This window comes from Brassica napus, chromosome C4, assembly GCF_020379485.1.
Source record: "Brassica napus cultivar Da-Ae chromosome C4, Da-Ae, whole genome shotgun sequence".
Taxonomy (NCBI): Eukaryota; Viridiplantae; Streptophyta; class Magnoliopsida; order Brassicales; family Brassicaceae; genus Brassica; species Brassica napus.
In genome coordinates, this window is record NC_063447.1 from 32842558 (window position 1) to 32863776 (window position 21219).

The window sequence follows — 21219 nt, forward strand, 5'->3', positions numbered from 1 at the left end:
ATTAAGGATGGATCATCATCGGCAGAAGAAGTTAAGTATAAAGCTTGTGTTGTTGCAAGAGGGTTAAGTCAGAGAGAGGGAGTGGACTGCAATGAGATGTTCTCACCTGTGGTCAGAGATACTTCCATCAGAGTGTTGCTAGTGCTGGTAGCACGTCAGGACTTGGAGCTTGAGCAATTTGATGTGAAGACAGTGTTTCTTCATGGAGAGCTAGAGGAGATATACATGACTCAGCCGGATGGTTGTCGAGTTCCTGGAAAAGATTACTATGTGTGTACATTTCAGAAGTCACTTTGTGGATTTAAGCAGTCTCTCAGACGATGGTACAAGAGATTCGACAGCTATATAATCAAGTTGGGCTACATCAGAAGTCCTTTTGATTAGTGTGTTTACGTGAGTAAGTTTAAGGATGCGACGTTCATCTGTTTAGTACTAGATGTGGATGACATGATGATAGCTAAGGAGAAGTGTGACAACGAGAAGCTGGAGCTTTTGGGTTCTGAAGTTGAGATGAAGGACTTGGATGCAGCAGATCTTCAGAGATATGGAGAAGGAGTTGTTCTTGTCACATAAGGCCTACATTAATGAGGTGTTGACAAGGTTCGTGATGTCTTCAGATGAACCTATCTGTATTTTGTGCACTGTAAATGTTCATCTCACCATGTATATGGTTTAGCCCGTTGGGGCATCATGCCCGTCGGGGCATCTGGTCCGCAAGGACATCTGGCCCATTGGGGCATCTGGTTCGCAAGGACATCTGGCCCGTTGGGGCATCTGGTTCGTAAGGACATTTGGCCCGTTGGGGCATCTAGCCCGTTGGGGCATCTGGTCCGTTGGAACGTCTTGTCCGTTGGGACATCCGGCCCGTTGGGGCATCTAGTCCGTTGGGACGTCTGGTCCATTGGGACATCTAGTCCGTTGGGACATCTGGTCCGTTGGGACATCTAGTCCGTTGGGACATCCATTTGATGACGAACGTCTGGCTCTAGTTGAGCGTTAAAGGGCGTCTGGTTCGTCATAGCAACACATCTGGTCCGAAGGGACATCTGAGGCAAAGAGAGCGATAGTACATTTGGCGCTTGAAGAACGCATCTGGTACATTTGGCGTTGATGACGCATCGGCACTTGAAAGTGCATCTGGTACATTTAGCGCTGATGGCGCATCTGGTACATCTGGCGCAGAGACACGCATCTGATACATCTGACACTTGAAGGTGCATCTGGTACATCTGTTATTGGAAGGATTCAAGTCAAGGTGGAGATTTGTTGATATGCCTTGAATCTGGATGTTACATCTAGGCGATGGATGTTACATTACATACATCATACCGACTCGGTTGAATCAAGAGCGTTGCATCAAGTTATTATGGATGTTACATCTGATCGTGGGCTTAGGTATATGAGTCCATAAAGTCTAGGGTTTTAGATACGGGATGCTACTATATATATCTTGTATTCGAAGTAACCCTAAACTTGCACTTTGTAAGCTCAATATCGCCTCCAATAATAAGATCTCTCTTTGCCCGTAGACGTAGCACTAGAGGTGAACCACGTTAAATATCTGTGTCGTAATTACATCGTTTTTATTCATCTGTTTCCGCATATGTTCCTTCTCACGTTTTTCACAACAGTTTTTTTTTTGGTCTTGTGATCAACAACATGAGTAAAATAATTTAAAACAACTTAACTCGAGATGGCTTCTTTCGGAGAAAAGACGAGGATGGTTCAAAGGAAAAGTGATGTCGGAACACAAGTTGAGTCAAAAGGAACAATAATTGAAATATAAAATATAGATATTCCGTGAACTGTTTATTATTTCCCACAACACTTTCCCTTTGTCCTTTGAATTACAATCTCATCAAGAAAAAAGAAACTGTAAGATCGCCTCTCTCACTCACAAGGGCGATGGAATTCTGGAGAAGGAAGAAGGAGAAGGGCAAGGCGAGAAAGTTGTTTTTAAAAAATGGAAGTATGTTTCTTAAGCAACTTATAGCCGACTGTAACGGCATGTCAAACCCTATCAGAACAGAATGTTCTCTTCCTATCAAATCTCCAAAGCCATCAATAACTTCGATCCCAAGTATTCTCTCCCTGATATTCCATCACCCTTACGCTGGTACAAGGAAGTCATCGAAGGCAGATCTTACGTGATCAAGAGATTAACAAGGCAAGTGGGTGAAGAGAGTGCTTACAACGATATTGTGTTATCTGCTCGGGTAAGTAACCACATTGGTTTCCTCAAACTCATGGGATGCTGTCTCGAATTTCTTCATCCGGTGTTGGTATTTGAAGACCTAGAATATAGATCTTTGAACACTCGAGGAAGTGTTGGTAGCTTGGAGACGCCGGTGTTGCCGTGGAATGTACGTTTGAAGATTGCCAAAGAGGTTGCGGTTGCTATAACTTATCTTCACACTGCTTTCCCTAGAATCATTGTCCACAGAGATATTAAGGCAACTAATGTTTTGTTGGAAAAGAATGGGAGGGCTAAGCTCACTGGTTTCTCGCTTGCCGTTACACTCCCTGAGGGTAAGACGTGGATTCAAGATAGATTGGCTGGAACTTTCGGATACATAGATCCTATTTATCACTTGACGAAAATAGTGTCAGAATACACAGATGTGTACAGTTTTGGAATCTTTATGCTGGTTCTTCTGATGGGACGACCACAACTTCTATCAGATGGGCACTCAGTTTTTGGTACTAGTATTCTTAAACATGTGAAGGATCTGCTGGAGAGAGGAGAACCTGTTGAGTTCGGGGGTGGTTCGAACGACATGAGGCCTGGTCAGATGAGAATGTGTCTCGACCTGGCACTTGGATGCTGTGAGGAGAGGAATGAAGACAGGCCGAAGATGATCTTGGTGGCAAAAGAGATTAAGCTAATAGAACAAGCATCAATTTGAGATTATGCTCATACCTAGTAAGTTTGTGTATATGTGTATTGCTGGATTTCTTGTAGTATATGATTTTCTAGTAAGACTTCATCTAATATATTAATTTAGGGTCCTATTTTTATCTACTTACAAATAGTCTAGGTTGGTTCATTACATTTAACTATCTTTCCTATTATTTCTATTTATACCTAATTTAATTATTATTAAATATATACCCTAACCTAAAATTAAGGAACTAAATAACTAATCTATTTTTTAATAATGAATTGAATTTATGTTGACACTACTTTTAAGTAAATAATCAATTATATTTTATTTATTAATATAAAAGAATTATATATGCCTATTAATTCATATATACAGTTGTACTTTAATTCAAATGCAAAAAAACAATTTTTTTTAAAACCCTCACCAATTACATAATAATATAATTTTTTATACATAAAAGTATTAAAATTAGATATATATATATATATATATATATATATATATATATATATATTTTATAAAATAAATAGTGATAGTCGTTAATATTTAATGATATGTTGGAACATGTTATCATTGATATTTTTTATGAGTATAGTTTTACGGGTTATTCCAACACATATAAAATATTTATCAAATATAAAATTAATTGAACAAAACATAAAATATACTTAAAGTTATGCTTGAGCGTTCATGTACCCGTTGCGATACGAATTGGGTTTTTGGAATTTTGATTCTAATTTATTTCACATCTTAGGTCTCATTCTGTTAAATTTGTAAGTACAAAACAAGTTTGATATAACACATAGGTTTTACTTCTAAATTGTATCATATCTAAAATCCATAAAGTAACAATATATTGTTCCGATTTAGGTTATATGGGATCGGATATATCCGAAGTTAAATCCAAAACTGAAAAGCAAAACGTAAGAAATAGGATTGGATATTTAAGGTACTCATTGAAGATTTAAATACTTATTTTTATATATAATTTCAAAATAAGTATAGAATTGAATATTTGAAGTACATAGTTAAGTTTCATATATTTATATTTGCTATTGATTTAGAATTTTGGTCGGTTTTTGGATTTTTTTGGGTTTTTGGGTTTTCCGTTCGGGTTCGGATATTTGATGCACCACACTATAATACCTATTATGGGATTTTCTTATATTTCGGATTGGGTACTGATCACGTTTTTTGGGTTTGAGTTTGGTTGGATTTTGGATTACAGATTTTATGTCCAGACCTATTTTAAATGAAGAGAAAATGCAATTATATAAAAAATTACCAAAAAATATCATGCGCTTTAGCGCGGGTTAAAATCTAGTTTAAATTAAAAAAGAGTTTTGAGGATACATAAATCTTTCTTAGGTTCTGTTCCAGAATCCAAGTAGTAAGTAAGGATACTAGTAAGAACTTACTTCAAATTATTCTTATTAAAATTGTTTATCAGGATTAAGCTAAAAATCCAAAACCTGATGAAAATTTTGCGGTGGTCACTCTGATAAGCGATCAAGTACTCTTCTTATTGCTTATGGAACCAGTTACAATCTCAAGTCACCAAACGATGCCTTGAGCCATCAAATCCAGAGAACAATCTCTCCGAATCTGCCTTTTTGAAGAGATGAACTCAACAAGCCTATTGATCAAGTCTAACAAAACCGATCACCAACAAGAAAGGTAAAGCTTCTATTTATACTCTTTCATTAATCTTCTCCTCTCTAGCTGTCATCTCTTTTTCTCTTGCCAGCTCAACAACCCTCAGCCACATCAGCACTAGCATTCAGATCTATCACAATCAGACCCCATGGGATAAGGTAGTGTCTTGAATGCACTTTCAAGATTGACTCTTAGAGCCTTTAGGCCTTTCTTGTCTTTGGAGTTACGATACAGCATCTGATATTATAGTACTGTCTTGAATTCATTATAAAGATACGTTACAGCATCTGGAATCTTCATGGAGATCTTCAGTCTCACGTACCAATGTAAGTGATCTTTTTTTGTTTCTTCTTCTTCCCACTTGAAGATACTACAAGTGTTAGGTACAGATTATAGTAGCAATCTTGTGTTTCTATCCTATTTCTGCAAGCCAAACAGTTCATATACATAAACCTGGTTGCGAAACAAAAGCACCACTTTCATTTAACAGAAGTTGCGTTAAGAATCCAAAACAAGTTGTGACACCACTGAGAAAAGATATATCTCTCAAGTATTATAGTGCAAGCATATACACACACAACAAAATAAACAGGGGATCTTTAAAAATAATCATATCTCTCAAGTAGGTTTCTCTATCTTCTTGAGTTCTTCTGCAACATCTATCATGTGAAGCTCTTTTTCTCCTGGTCTTACACATCTAAAAGCAAGCTCAATGAATGCTTCCATTTGCATTCTTACATCCTCAGGTACGTCCCAACTCGCTGTCCAAGACGGGTCTATCATTTCAATCAAAGCAACTTGCCAACATAGACAGGCATACAGGAAGATATTCTGACTTTCCTGTCAAAAGGATAAGCATGATGATCCAAGGCTATATATGTTTACATTAATCTCAGAATGTTCTGTAAAGATCGATGAGCCAACTTTGGGCCAAATCAATGTGGATTGGGTTGAAGTATTTGGATTGGGCTGATACCATGTTAAGTTAGATAAACTTTCAACCTAAAACAATCGGTGATAAGTGTATTGGCTCATCTATCTTAAATATTGCTTAGGATCTCTTCCAACTACCGATGTTGGAGACTTAGTCTCTAATAAGTAATAACCATGTCGTTTACACTAGATTCTTCTTCTGGAATCAGTACACTGATACTGAAAGAAGAGAGCTTAGCAGTCAAGTTCTCACCCAAGAAGATATTTGCAAGCTTTTAGTTTCTATGGATTATAGTTCTTGGGAACTCGGTATTGAAAGAATTTGAGGATAAAGAGATTTAGATGAAGAACATTGAAGAACAGAGAGAGAGAGAGAAAGTAGATCTGGGAGAAACTCTATTCCCTTAATTTTTGAATTATGGATTTGGATACAAGTCTTTTAAAGGCAAGTTGCCTCATTACACAATACAATAAAATATTTATTGTTTAAAATATCTTCAACGGTCTCCTTCTCTCTTCTTCTTCTTCTTTGCTTCTCAAGTCTGGTCTTCTGATTCTAAACTCAAGTGTGGTGCTTTACTCAAATCTAGTGATCCTTATAAAGCCTTATAAAACCTTATAAACCTTATAAGTATTTTCAAGTCTGACAGCTTAATTCTCAAGTCTAGCAGCTTAATTCTGCTTCATCTCAACACTCCCCCTCAAGCTTGACCATGTGGAACAAGTCAAGCTTGGAAGCCATGAAGTATTCCCTCATTAAAACCTCAACTAGGTAAAACCCTTTGGGAGAAAACCCAAGTCAAGAAAAAAGAGTAGAACACTTCATGAAGGAGAGATCATTGACATGATAGGTCTATGAGTCCCTATTTTGGATGAATGAACTCACATACCTTAGTGCTTGCTGCCTTGGTGAAGATATCAGCTAGCTGATCTTCACTCCTTGTGTAGCACGGCAATATGATCTTCTGCTCCACGGCTTGTCTCACTTTGTGGCAATCTACCTCTATATGTTTAGTCCTTTCATGGAAGACTGAGTTGCTAGCAATGTGTATAGCAGCCTGGTTATCACAATGCATCGTGATTGGCGTTGTAACTTCAATTCCCAAGTCCTTAAGAAGTCCCTTGATCCAAATCAACTCGCTTGTGAGCTTCTTCATAGCTCTATATTCTGCCTCAGCACTTGAACAAGACACCACCTTCTGCTTCTTGCTCTTCCATGTTACCAAATTGCCTCTAATGAAGGTACAATATCCAGTAGTTGATCTCCTATCAACTCGATCTCCTGCCCAATCCGCATCACAGTACCCAACAATCTCAGTGCTTCTATTGCATCCCATCCATACTCCTTGGCATGGTGCCTCTCTTAGGTACCTGAGAATCCTCTCAACCATGTTCCAGTGGTGTACCTTGGGAGCTTGCATGTGTTGGCTTACTTGGTTTACTGCAAAGCATACATCTGGTCGGGTAATGGTAAGATAAATGAGTTTTCCCACCATTCTCCTATAGTGCTTTACATCTTCATATGACTTGTCTTCAATCTCCCCCTCACGCATCACTTTGTATCCTTCCTCTAGAGGTGTTTTGGCAGCTCTTCCACCAAGATCTCCAGTCTCATTTAGTAAGTCAAGGGTGTATTTCCTTTGAGATAGAAACAACCCTTCCTTAGACCTACACATCTCGATCCCTAGGAAGTATTTGAGCTCTCCCAAGTCCTTGATATCAAATGAAGCCTTAAGGAACGTCTTGGTCGAGATGATCCCTTCTTTGTCACTGCCCGTGATGATAATGTCATCAACATAGATGAGAATGATAATGATTCTTTGTTGGCTAGTGAGAGTGAATAGGGTATGATCAGCTTCAGACTTGGCAAAACCTCTTCCATTGAGTGTGGTGCTTAGTTTGTGGTACCACGCTCTTGGTGATTGTTTCAAACCATAGATGGCTTTCTTCAGCCTCAATACATTTCCTGGTTTGGTAAGGTGTTCCATACCAGGTGGTGGTCTCATGTAGACCTCATCTTCTAACTCTCCTTGTAGAAAAACATTCTTGACATCCATTTGCCACAGATCCCATTCTAAGTTCACAGCCAATGAGAGTACAATCCGTATCGTGTGAAGCTTAGCTACTGGTGCATAGGTGTGAAGGTAATCTTCACCATAGACTTGAGTGTAGCCTCTTGCAACAAGTCTGGTTTTTTTCCTTTCTGGTTGCCCATTAGCCAAGTACTTGATAGTGAATAATAACATGCTTGTGACAGCCTTCTTGCCTTTGGGAAGCTCACTCTCAAACCAAGTTCCATTTAGGATCATGGCACTGACCTCATCATCTACTGAGTCTCTCCATTCCTTTATCTCCATTGCCTCCTCATAGGTCCTCAGAATATACTCTTGATCTATGTTGGTGATGAAGGCTTGATGATCTCTTGGATAGTAAGCAAGGGAGCAAGTTGCTTGAGTGGGATGGGCTACTGCTTGACTGTTGAAATACTTCCAATTTGATGGACGCTTTCTCACCCTTGCGCTTCTCCTAAGCGGCTGGACCTCTCCAACAATCTCAGCTTCAACTTCATTTTGTTGATCTGATTCCTCTTGTTGTTGACTTTCATCCTGATCATGAACCTCTTGCTCTTGATCAGTAGTCTGCGGATCCTCTTGACCCATGTGTGGTTCCTCTTGACCAGTAGACGAATCCTCTTGATTCCCCCCTTCAGGATTAGGATGAGAAGCCTCTTCAGCCGCATCCATACCATTGGCTTGATCTAAACTATTTGCTGAACCAGTAGTTCTTTCATTTGGTGTCATGATGATACCTAGGCTCTCCATGATAATCCGTAGGTTGTTTGCCCTATCTGAGGCCCCTTGAGATAGATCCTTGAGATTGTCCCAACTTTTCTCCTCATAATAGCCTCTAGATTCCACAAACTTGACCTCTCTGGATACTAAGATTCTTCTTGTCTCTGGAGTGTAGCATTTGTAGCCTTTTTGAGTGGTAGAATACCCAATGAACATTGCCTTTGTGCTTCTGGCCTCAAGTTTTTTCCTATGATCACCTGTTTGCAATACATAGCACAAGCACCCAAATACCCGTAAATGGTCAATAGATGGTTTTCTTTTGTTCAATACCTCATAAGGTGTGGCATCATCAAGGACTCTTGTTGGAGTTCGGTTGATGAGATAGCATGCTCTCATGACTGCATCACTCCAGAACCTCTTAGGCATGTTGGTGTAGAACATCGTGGACCTGGCCACTTCCATCAGATGTCGGTTTTTCCTCTCAGCTACACCATTTTGTTGTAGAGTGTAAGGGCAGCTGGTTTGATGGCTTATTCCATGCTTGGCCAAGTGGGATTTGAAAGCTGTGCTTGTATATTCCCCTCCATTATCTGACCTGAATACTTTGATCTTAACATTGAACTGATTAGTTATGTAGCTCTGGAAGTTTATAAATGCATCTAGTACTCTATCTTTAGATGGTATCATAGTCAGCAATGTATATTTAGATTTCTGGTCTATGAAGGTGACAAAATATCTATGATTTTCCCTAGAAGTGCATGGTGCAGTCCAGACATCAGAGTGTATAAGATCAAAGCATTTCTCATAGATAGTAGATGACTTGGGAAACACAATCTTGCAATGTTTGCCAAGAATACATGCTTCACAACCATCAGTTTTGAAATAAACATTAGGCAATAACAAGACAGGGATTCCCCCTTGCATCAGAGCAAGGTGTCCTGAACTTCTGAGGCTTGAGGTGTGGGTGCCGTGACCTTTTTTCTTGCAAGGGTCACACACCCACACTTTCTTGTCTTCTGGCTTGTAATACCTCTTGTTAGCTATGCCCTCATGTTTGTGCTCATTTCCTTCAGCCTTGTTAGCTATGATGAGGTCTCCTTTGCCACCAAAGAGTCCCACTGAGCCTTGCTCCTTTTGAATCTGAGCACAAAGCTCCTCAAGTGATGGAAGCTTCTCACTTCTTAGAATGTGTTTGATTAGATCACTATAACCCGGGTTGAGAGTGAACAACAAAGCAAAGACCATGTCTTGCTCCTTTCTCTCATTAAGTACATCCGGATCAAGACTGGCCGGTCTTAGCATCTCTAACTCGGCCCACAACGATCTGAACTTCCCAAAATGCTTGGAAAATTCAGTGTCCTCTTGACTGAGAGTGTTGATAGCCCTCTTGACTTCAAACACCCTACTGAAGTTAGATATATTTCCATATACCTTCTGGAGAGTATCCCATAGCTCCTTGGAAGTTTCACAGTAGGAGTAAGCTTTCAAGACTATTCTGAATGATGGAAAGAACCATGAGATCCTTCTGACTTCTCTTTCCACCTCCTTCAGCCCCAGCAACAACTTCTTTACCATCCTCTCCTAGGATGGTCTTCTTGGTGTCTTTGCCGTCAACAACATACTCCCAAAGACCTCTGCCTCCAAGAGCGGTTTTGACAAGTCTAGACCACAGTAAGTAGTTGGTTCCCTTGAGGGTAACTAGAATAGACACGGATTTAAAGACATCAGTGTAGGAGTTTTCCATTTTTTTTTCTGGGAATGAAGAACAACTCAAGAATAGGATGAATTTTACCATAAATAGAAAGGGAAAATCAGAGATTTGCGGAAGTAAAGAGAATAGAGTAGAGAAGAATGAATCTCAGGAGCTTACTTGCTCTGATACCATGAAAGAATGTGAGGATAAAGAGATTTAGATGAAGAACATTGAAGAACACAGAGACAGAGAGAGAGAAAGTAGACCTGGGAGAAACTCTATTTCCTTAATTTTTGAATTGTGGATTTGGATACAAGTCTTTTAAAGGCAAGTTGTCTCATTACACAATACAATAAAATATTTATTGTTTAAAATATCTTCAACGGTCTCTTTCTCTCTTCTTCTTCTTCTTTGCTTCTCAAGTCTGGTCTTCAGATTCTAAACTCAAGTCTGGTGCTTTACTCAAATCTGGTGATCCTTATAAAGCCTTATAAAACCTTATAAAACCTTATAAGTATTTTCAAGTCTGACAGCTTAATTCTCAAGTCTAACAGCTTAATTCTTCTTCATGTCAACATGTATGACGATAGGTCACAGCTTCTGCAATCTCCTTATCAATCTTCAACCTTGCGTTCCAAGGAAACGGTCTTGTGGCTCCATATCTAGCACGTTTTATACAGTTTAAAGCTCAGTTCTCCGGTATTCACACACGAGAACGGGATGTTGAAACTCTAGACAACAGCCTAAGAGCTTAACAACGTTCTTATGGCTACTCATCAAAGATGGCAGTGATGTCATGGTGAGTCGAAAAGGGAACAGTCTTGGTATTTCTTGATCACTACGGGCTTGTTTTGGATCGTACCTCTGTACCATAGGAATCTGTCTTCGGAGGTTATATAGTTCCAGTCGAAGTTGTTTGTGGCTTGAAGGATTTGGTGGGAAGTAAATGTACGGATAGGGTTGTATATCTCTCCGGAAGATGCAATGAGTTCCTCCAACATTAAGCTCTCATTCTTCTGGAAATGAATCTCCTCTTCTTTATTCTTATTCTTCCTCTTGTACAAACCCAACATCTCTAAACACAGAATCTGAAGTTTGAAGATCGTCTAATGGATGCAAGAAAGAAAGAGAGAGAGTCAACTTTGGTAGGCTATGGTTCGGTAGGACCTTCCTTCCCCATCAGGTCAACTAAATATACTCTTGATATTTGAAGCATAATCTTTGTTAGTTAGGCCTTGTTTGCATTAGGAGGCCCATATACCTAAACCAATCCTTGGTTGCTTTTTTTTTTATTTGGAGTCTTTTTGATGGTTCTTCACGGATTCTTCTAATGGCAAAGAGAGAAGGAGTTATTGGCTGGCTTCATGAAAGACTTGTATGAGAAAGATAAGCTTGATGAAGTGACTGACACATTTTATACAAAGATGGTGAAAGACATGACAAGTGGTCAACGGTTTCAAATGGAAGCATGTGTTGCACTTGCTCTGAGATGCTGTGGGAAGGTAGATGAATCCAGGCCAAAGATGATCGAAGTAGCTAAAGAGCTCAAGCGGATCCAGACATCACTTTAGAGATCCTCTCTGTTCTTGGACTATAAAGCCAAGTAATAAATTTATACATGCATTGTCTTAGGGAAACGGACAATGAACAAGAGATTAATTAATCTGTTACATAAACTTAGTTATAACGCTTAAGTACTTTGCAAATTGCATCATTGCTTGTGACAGAATATATGCATGTGTACAGCTTTGGAGTCTTATTGATAATTCTTCTCAATCAGTTACTTCACAGGATCTGAAGCCTATCCAGTAGGTATTCTTGAATGTGTGAAAGGTTTATATGGGAATAAGATGCTCAATGAAGTGATTGACTCTATGATGATGAGATACACAGTACAAGTGCTCAAATCTTACAGGTGGAAGCTTGGTTTTTTTTACTTGCACTGACCGAAGATGATTCAGATAGCTAAAGAACTCAAGCGGATTTTGACATGATTTTTAAGAGATACTCTGTTCTGAACTTTACACAAGTTCTGTTACATTTGCTTGGACTATATGTAGCTACGTAACAATCATTGTATTATGTATATTATGAAGTATGGAAATTCAGTTTCTTTGCACCCTACGTATATCATTACAATATTTCACTAGTAAGACTGCATAATAGATAGATAAATCTGTTTTAAGTGTCTTACCAGAGAAGTTTGTCTTTTTGGTTTGTGAAGCTTCTTTGACCAATGTGAAAGAACCTACAGTTGAGGATGTCAGTTAGGCTATCCATGTCCAAATGGATTTATCCAGTTGGACAATTTCATTTTCTGGACATATTGGTCAAAGTCCAAATAGACCACGCCGAAATAAGACTAATCTAGACCATAACCGATTATCCATGGAGCCCAAAAAAATAAAAGTTTTATATTTTTGTTAGAATATTTTTTTTTTGTGATTTTATCAAAATACGTAACTTCACAGTTTTAGCAAAAAGATATAATTTTATGTTTTCGACGGCAAAACGTGATCTTACAATTTTACCGGAAAAACATTATTTTGCAGTTTTGGTGAGAAAAATTGATATGACATTATTAATGGGAAACATTATATTGGCGGTTTTTGCAGAAAAACATGATTTTGCGGTTTTGGCAGAATAACGTGATTTTGCGATCTTGACATAAAAAATGTGATTTTGCGGTTTTGGCGAAAAACATGATTTTACGAATTTTCCGATTGGGGGGGGATTTGATTTTACGATTTTGCAGGAAACATGATTTTACGGTTTTGGCGGGAAAATGTGATTTTGCGGTTTTGACGGAAAAATGAGATTTTACGATTTTGGCGGGAAAATGAAATTTTATAGTTTTGGTGGAAAACACGGTTTTGCGATTTTGGCGGAAAACGCAATTTTGCGATTTTGGCGAGAAAACATATTTTTGCGATTTTGGCAGAGAAACGTAATTTTACGATTTTGGCGAAAAATATGATTTTGCGACTCTGGAGGGAAAATTGATAGAACCCAGATCGAGCATCGACCGGTTCGGATCATGGACACGGCCCAAGGAGTTATTTCCCGACCAACTCAACAAGTTAAGACTGATGGTCGAGCTAGAATCCACTTTGGATGAGCTGGACGAAGTGTCACTTACTTGGATGAGCTGAGTGAGCTAAGTGACACTAGCTTGAAGCTGAATGAGCTAAGTGACACTGAACATGGAGCTGGTTTAGTTGCTGGGCGAAATGAGCCTTTTTCAGCCCTCGGAAAAATTCATAACAAATTCAATTTGGGTTTGTTTTACTCCAAATTTGACCAGGCCTTTGGTGATGGTCTTCTGCCCATTTGCATCAAGAAATATCAACAAAGGGAGTCAAAGTCGTGGTCATATCAAAGGGCATTCAACAACACACTTATTTCTAGTCAAAAAGTCTTAGTCTTTGTTTATGTTTTCTAAGTTTCTAGTTTTCTACAAAACTCTTAAATCTTTATTTGACTCATTGTACTATAAATATGTAAACTCTTCCATGAATAAAATCAGTCTATGTTTATGAGTTTATTTTCGTTTCTTCTCTTACTGAGAGAGAGAGTTCTTTAGCTAGTTCATTGGTGTGAACCGGCTTGTTGATTTGGTGGTCAACCATTTCATTTTTGTGTGTTGTTTGGTGGTTAGTCAACACACTACATTCTTTCTTAGGTGGTTAGCCTTAGATCGTGGATATATCAAGAGCCATTCCGCATCTCTTGACGATCCTTTCAATCCATCTCAGTTCCGGAAGAGCCATTTGCCTTCTCAGATCATATCCAACACACAGCTAAAGCGATCCTCCAATTTAGGGCGTATCAAGTGGTATCAGAGCCACTTTGGCTGGTTTGTTTTCATTTCATCTTTTCATCTTCTCACCTCTCCACGATTTTCTTTTCTTATTTATTGTTGGATCCGGGATGTTCCTTTACTCCCTTGTGATCGCCAGTTATTAAAAATAAAACACGATTAAAAAAAGAGAGTAAAAGTTTTGGCTTGAATCACTTCTGAAGAGAAATCCAAGGGGAGTGGTGGAAGAGAAACCATGCTGGCTGAAGAGAAACCCAGCTTTAGGACAGTTAAGGCGGATCCACATAAAAATTTGTTCATCTTTCTCTCTTTTCTTTTACCTATAAAAGGTTGTTTTGGTTTTTGATTGCTAAATTTTGACTGCCTATCATGCTTTGAACCAGTAAAAAGAACTCTAAGTGATCACCTAAAAATCGTGAGCTAAACACTTTGAGAGTGTGAGAATTTTTATTTGCTAACTCGTTTATTAAGTGTTTTCAGGATGTTTGGACTTCTAAGGAAAGAAAATCAGGCTTCAAAACCACAACAAGATGTTTTCTACCCTTTTAAAACCGTGTCTGAAAAAGAGCAATTGATTTTTAGAGATAAGAAACAGTTTGCTTCTAATGGATTTGATTTTGTGCAGAAGCAAAGAAACCAAAGGAAGAGGCAAGACATGTTCAATGAAGATGAGAAGAGGGTCAGAAATGGTGATCGTCCCTTCACCAAAGTCAAGAGAAGCAACCGAGATATGCTTGATCAGAACGAGCTTCAGACTTATGCTAGTTTGGAGAAGATGTTGCATAAGGCAATTTTTGCTATTCAGCAACTCAAAAAGAAGGGAAACACCAACACTTCTTATGCACCAAAACAGCAACATAATTTTTCTTCTCTTTCAAATTCCGATTTGAAAACTAATGTGTTTTCTTTTGATAAAAGGAAAGCTGTGAAACCCACAAGCAAAGCTCATTCTACCAGGTGCTTCAAATGCCATAGGATTGGTCATTATGCTAACAAGTGCCAAAACCAGAAACCGTTGGTGACTTTGGAGAATGACAAAGTTGAAACCGTGCCAGAAAAGGAGGAATTTTCAGACCTATTGCCAATTTTCGATGACTATGCACATGAGCCAATGGCAGTTTTGAAATCTTGTGAACATAAGAACTTATTTTCTTGTCAGTCTGAATCAATTCTTGACGAGTCTTGTTTGCAATTAAACATTTTACAACCAGAGAATCCAAGTAGTTTTGAATTAATTTCTCAGTTCGAAAAGGATTCTGAAAATGTTTTGAACAAGGATGAATTTTCTGGTCCTTTGAATGCTCTTGATATTGGTGCATATGTCCTTGGTCTTGGAAGCTTTGTGTCAATGCAGGAAGGGCCAGATGAAGAACAAAACAGTGGTCATCAAGCAAACCAAGAAAGATCTTCTTCCATTCAAAAACTAGACCAAACTCAAGGTGAGCATTGTGCTGATTATGATTCTTTTGCTTATAATCCTTTTCCTTTTAATGTTCCAGATTTGAAGACAAATATTTTTGAAGAGGGAGGGAATGATAGAACCCAAATCGAGCATCGACCGGTTCAGATCATGGACACGGCCCAAGGAGTTATTTCCCGACAAACTCAACAAGTTAAGACTGATGGTCGAGCTAGAATCCACTTTGGACGAGCTTGACGAAGTGTCACTTACTTGGATGAGCTGAGTGAGCTAAGTGACACTAGCTTGGAGCTGAATGAGCTAAGTGACACTGAAGATGGAGCTGGTTTAGTTGCTGGGCGAAATGGGCATTTTTCAGCCCCCGGAAGAATTCATAACAAATTCAATTTGGGTTTGTTTTACTCCAAATTCGACCAGGCCTTTGCTGATGGTCTTCTGCCCATTTGCATCAAGAAATATCAAAAAAGGAGTCAAAGTCGTGGTCATATCAAAGGACATTCAACAACACACTTCTTTCTAGTCAAAAGTCTTAGTCTTTGTTTATGTTTTCTAAGTTTCTAGTTTTCTACAAAACTCTTAGATCTTTCTTTGACTCATTGTACTATAAATATGTAAACTCTTCCACGAATAAAATCATTCTATGTTTTTGAGTTTATTTCCGTTTCTTCTCTTAGTGAGAGAGAGAGTTCTTTAGCTAGTTCATTGGTATGAGCCGGCTTGTTGATTTGGTGGTCAACCATTTTATCTTTGTGTGTTGTTTGGTGGTTAGCCAACGCACTACATTCTTTCTTAGGTGGTTAGCCTTAGATCGTGAGTATATCAAGAGCCATTCCACATCTCTTGACGATCCTTTCAATCTATCTCAGTTCCAGAAGAACCATTTGCCTTTTCAGATCATATCCAACACCCAGCTAAATTGATCCTCCAATTTAGGGCGTATAAAAATGTGATTGTGCGATTTTGGCGAGAAAATGTGATTTTGCGATTTTGGCGGAAAAACGTGATTTTGCGATTTTGGCGGAAAAACATGAGTTTTACGGTTTTGGCGGAAAAACATGATTGTACGATTTTGGTGGGAAAACATAATTTTACGGTATTTGTAGAAAACGCGATTTTGTGATTTTGTGATTCTTGCGGAAAAATGTGATTTTGCAAATTTGATGAAAAATATGACTTTATACGAAAATTTAAAAACCCTAGTTTTTAGTGTTTATTGGACAGCCCAGTCCAAATGTGTGCGACTCATTTATTTTTGGTTAAAGTTGGTTTTCGCCCATTTGGACTACTAACAATTTGTGTCTGATTATATCGAGCCCATTTTAATTTGGATTGGGTTAGCCCATGATCATTAGGGCCAATTGACATCCCGACCTACACTTTGTTGAAAAATAATATGTAGATGAAAACGTTACCGTTTTGTCTTTGCTTCTAGACAAAAGGATACTACTAACGTCCAACATCAGTAAGATAGAGAGGCATTTGATATAAAAGCATCTTCAACTCCATTCTATTATTCCTTTTAAAATAGAGTTTAAAATACAAATATTCCAATGGTATACTACTTTCCTCTTTATAATAGAGTAAAAAGTGAATTTACACTATATATAGAATAATCCATTTTTTTTGTTTTTAGCTTCAAATTCTCCTCTAAAATAGAATACCATTAAAGAAGAACTCAACTCTATTATAGAATAACTTTATTTTGAAAGAAAAAATAGAGTGAACCGTTGGAGATGGTCTAAGTTCGCTAGTATATTAAAGAAGAGGATCTGGACTTAAAATTCATACCTTTCTCGGCCTTTCGGCTTCTTATCAATCTAATATTTTCTATCGAGGCCACCAAATTCTTATCAATTAAATATTTGCTCTCTGGGCTATCAACCTAGATATCTGGACTTTTGCTAGTCGCCTTTGCGTTACACTATTGCATGAGCTGGCTTAACCTGCCAAACCTAGTACAAATCTGTTACATTATCTGTCTCTCTTTGCGGAAAATATTTATTTATTTTTAAAACCCGCTAACAAAACCTATTATAACATCCCTACTTGTATCTTAGGAAAACTCAGAACTCTGCTGTTTAAGACAGACAAAATGAGCATGCCTGACTTCAATTATGGCTAATCTGATCTCCATATGCAGATTTCTCAATCATGCTGAGCACTTTTGCCACTTGGACTATGCTCGTCAACGGCTCTCATACGTTGCATCCATGTCAACGCTTTAACCAGCAAAGCAACAACATTGAATATGTCAAAGAAGTATAAATAAATAGATGTTCTTATTAATATTCCCTTGAAACATTATTGTTTTAATTTTTCATAATTGGACAATGAGACCCGGGAAGAGCAAGAATGTGAAGGAGCAGAGATAATGGTTCTTCAAAAATGGAAGCACTCTGCTTCATTCAAACCCGATCCGGTTCTTCTCTTCAGGCCAAATTCTCAAAGCTACTAATCGATTCGATCCCAAACTTTATCTCTCTCGTCTAGGGATGTTACCTATGGGTTTACCCAAACCCCACTAATAATGGGTTGAGTTTTTACCCAAACCCACTAATAATGGGTTGGGTTTTTACCCATCTAAGACCATGATTATCCGTATAATTGATTTTTGAGTTTCTTATATATATATATATTTTTTTTAAAAAAATTATAAAGGGAATCAATTGCGAGCCGCCACGTGTCAGTGGGGCCCGCAGACAGTACAAGGATCAGAACAAAAGCGATCCTTATTTCATCTTCTCTATTACCGATTTTTACTCAAAATATGGGGTCCATCACTTTAAAAACCCCCTTGTAACTCCCGATAATTGTGCTCTAAGATTAATTGGATCAACCACGTGTATTAATTTTAAAACTCATATTTATGTTGAGTAAATACAAAAGGGTAATGGTGTACCCATGAGTTTTCAATTATATATATAGATTTTCACCATTTTAATTAAATTATATAAAATTTGCAAAAACGTTTTTCCGTCAGAACCAAAAAATGATTTTTTCCGCCAAAACCGTAAAAATAAATTTTCTCACAGAAACCAAAAACGAGTTTTTCCGCCGATACCGAAAAATCGAGTTTTTCTACCGAAATCACAAAACCGAGTTTTCCCGCCAAAACCATAAACCTAAGTTTCCCGCCAAAACCGCAAAACCGAGTTTTCCCACCAAAGCCGCAACACTGAATTTTCCTGCAAAAACCGTATAATCAAGTTTTTCCGCTAAAATCGCAAAATCGAGTTTTCTGACTAAAAACCGCAAAATCGAGTTTTCCCGCCAATACCGTAAAACCCAATTTTTCCGCCAAAACCGCAAAAACGATTTTTTCCGCCAAAACCGCAAAAACGATTTTTTCCGCAGAAACCGAAAAAATGATTTTTCCCGCAGAAACCGAAAAATGATTTTTCCCGTCGAAACCGAAAAACTGAGTTTTCCCGGGAAAACCGAAAAACCGAGTTTTTCCGCCAAAACCGAAAAACCGAGTTTTCCCGTCAAAATCAAAAACGAGTTTTCCCGCCAAAACCGCAAAACCGCAAAACAGAGTTTTCCCGCCAAAACTGAAAACCGAGTTTTCCCACCAAAACCGAAAACCGAGTTTTCCAGCCAAAACCGAAAACTGAGTTTTCCCGCCAAAATCGAATAACCAAGTTTTTCCGCCAAAACCGAATAACCGAGTTTTCCCATCAAAATCAAAAACGAGATTTCCGGCGAAAACCGAAAAAACCGAGTTTTCCCGCCAAAACCGAAAAACCGAGTTTTTCCGTCAAAATCAAAAGCGAGTTTTTCCGCCTAAAAATCGCAAAAAAATTGTTCCCACCATAATCGAAAACGGGTTTCCCGCCAAAATCTAACAAATTTTCCCGCCAAAACCGTAAAAACAAGTTTTTCCGCCAAAACTCCAAAAACGAATTTTTCCGCCAAAACCAGAAAGATTATTTTCCCGCAAACCGCAAAAATGAGTTTTCCAACCAAAATCACAAAAAAAAAATTTACCGATCAAAAACCGCAAAAAGAAAATTTTCCGCTAAAACCACAAAAACAACTTAACAAGTTTCCTCGTTAAAACCATAAATGAGTTTTCCTGTCAAAATGTTTACTGCTAAAACCGCAAAATGAGTTTTCCGGTTAAAATTGCAAAATATTTTTTTTTTCGAAAAAGCGAGTTTTTCCGCTAAAATTGTAAACGAGTTTTGCGCTAAAACAAGTTTTCTATAAAATTGCAAAATCTTGTTTATATATTAAAGCTCACATTAATGATATTAATATTGTACATGATCTTCAGAATAAATAAGATAATACTTTGGGTACCCACGGGTAAAACCTATGCCATATTGGGTTATTTTCTGGGTTTGGATTTCAACCTTGATGTTTCTGGGTTTTTGCAGGTTGGATATAAATTGGGTTGGGTTATTTGTGGGTTGGGCTGGACTGGGTTATTTTACCCTACGTTAACATCCCTTGAAGATACTACAAAGTAAGTTCTAGTACTAGGTACATTTTATAGTACCAATATTCTGTTTCTGATGCATTTCCTGCAAGTCAGAAAGTTCATATACATAAACTAGGTTCAGTAACAAAAGTACCACTTTCATTGTACTGGAAAATGCATTAACAATCCTAATTTTTTGTGATACCATTGAGAGAAGATATATCTCCCAGGTATTATAGTGCAAGCATTACACACGCGCACATAAAAAAAACAGTCTTTAAAAACAGTCATATGTGCATCTGAGTCCCCCTGAGAGTCTGAATTCCATACTTCTGCCTCAGAAAGAAATGATTTTTAAACTTGGCTTCACAGTTCAAGAACAGAGGATATGTAGATGATTTCAGATATGTTTCTCTATCTTCTTGAGTTCTTTAGAAACGTTTATCATGTGAAGCTCTTATTCTCCTGGTCTAAATCTTACACATCTAAAATCAAGCTCAATGAATGCTTCCATTTGCACTCTTACATTCTCAGGGGCACAGCTTAAAAACTCGGTACAACATCAAGAAACATGAATCGTAGTTTGGCTTTTGGTCTAGATGCCTTGCTCAAATATTGGACATGAACACTAGAAATACTTCAGTTTGTTAAACGAACTTAGAAATCTACTTATGCTCCCTAAAGACATGCTTATGGACTTATCCATTAGAGTAGAGGTTTTGATATCTTTTCCGATCTCAAGTTCTTGATCAACCTAATGACTTTTTTTCTTTGATTGATTCATAGGTATGTCCATCGATCAGTCTTCCATTGATCAAAATAATACTCTGCAACTTTACACCTGGTGCTTTTTTTCCCCTGATCATGTCCCTGGAGCTGTCCCACAAAAACTTAATACCGAGATAATTAACAAGACTCTAATCCTTCAGTATACTCTGTGCTCTTGTTTGCACTGTTTATACCATTTTTATTTGTTTTGATCTGATCAGAGCATTTTGGATCAGAAGTTATCAGTTCACCTGTTACATACATTCCTCCATCATCAAACAATGTTGCAGAGAATATTTCAGAGGTAGGTGGAGACGTCTCTAGAATGTTGAGGAACACGTCTATGATACAAAGAAAATGATACACTAGCGATGAGGAGCTTGATGAACTGAATTCTCCTCTTACCTTTGTTATTGACAAAGTGTATGTGTCACTAAGTTCGGGACACTATGGGAATGTGAAGGAGAAAGATGAGCAAGTAGGTGCAGTGGTAGCAAATGTAAGATATGAGCTTCTTAGGGAAGTGTGGTCTATGTGACTGATATGAAGCCAAAACATGTTGAGATTTTTAGTGAAGCTCTTGTTACTTCTGAAACAAACAAACTCTTTTCAAGTTATTATATGTAGCTGTAAGGATTTTAATGAATAGGCTCTTAGAGAAAAACCTGTATACAGCGTCTGAAGTGGCAATAAACTCTTTTAACAACAGTCTGATACAGAAACGCCAAAAAGTAGCAAACAAAGATGGAGAACCATTGGAAGAGAAAGAATGAACTTAAATTTGAAAATTTCTGACTGTTTTGTACTTTTGTATGAACTCAATGGAACA

At 37.9% G+C, this 21219-nt stretch overlaps 1 pseudogene; it reads left to right on the top strand.

Moving 5' to 3' along the window:
• Nucleotides 1-1313: 1313 nt before the first annotated feature.
• Nucleotides 1314-13212, top strand: LOC106392377 (annotated as a pseudogene).
• Nucleotides 13213-21219: the final 8007 nt, after the last annotated feature.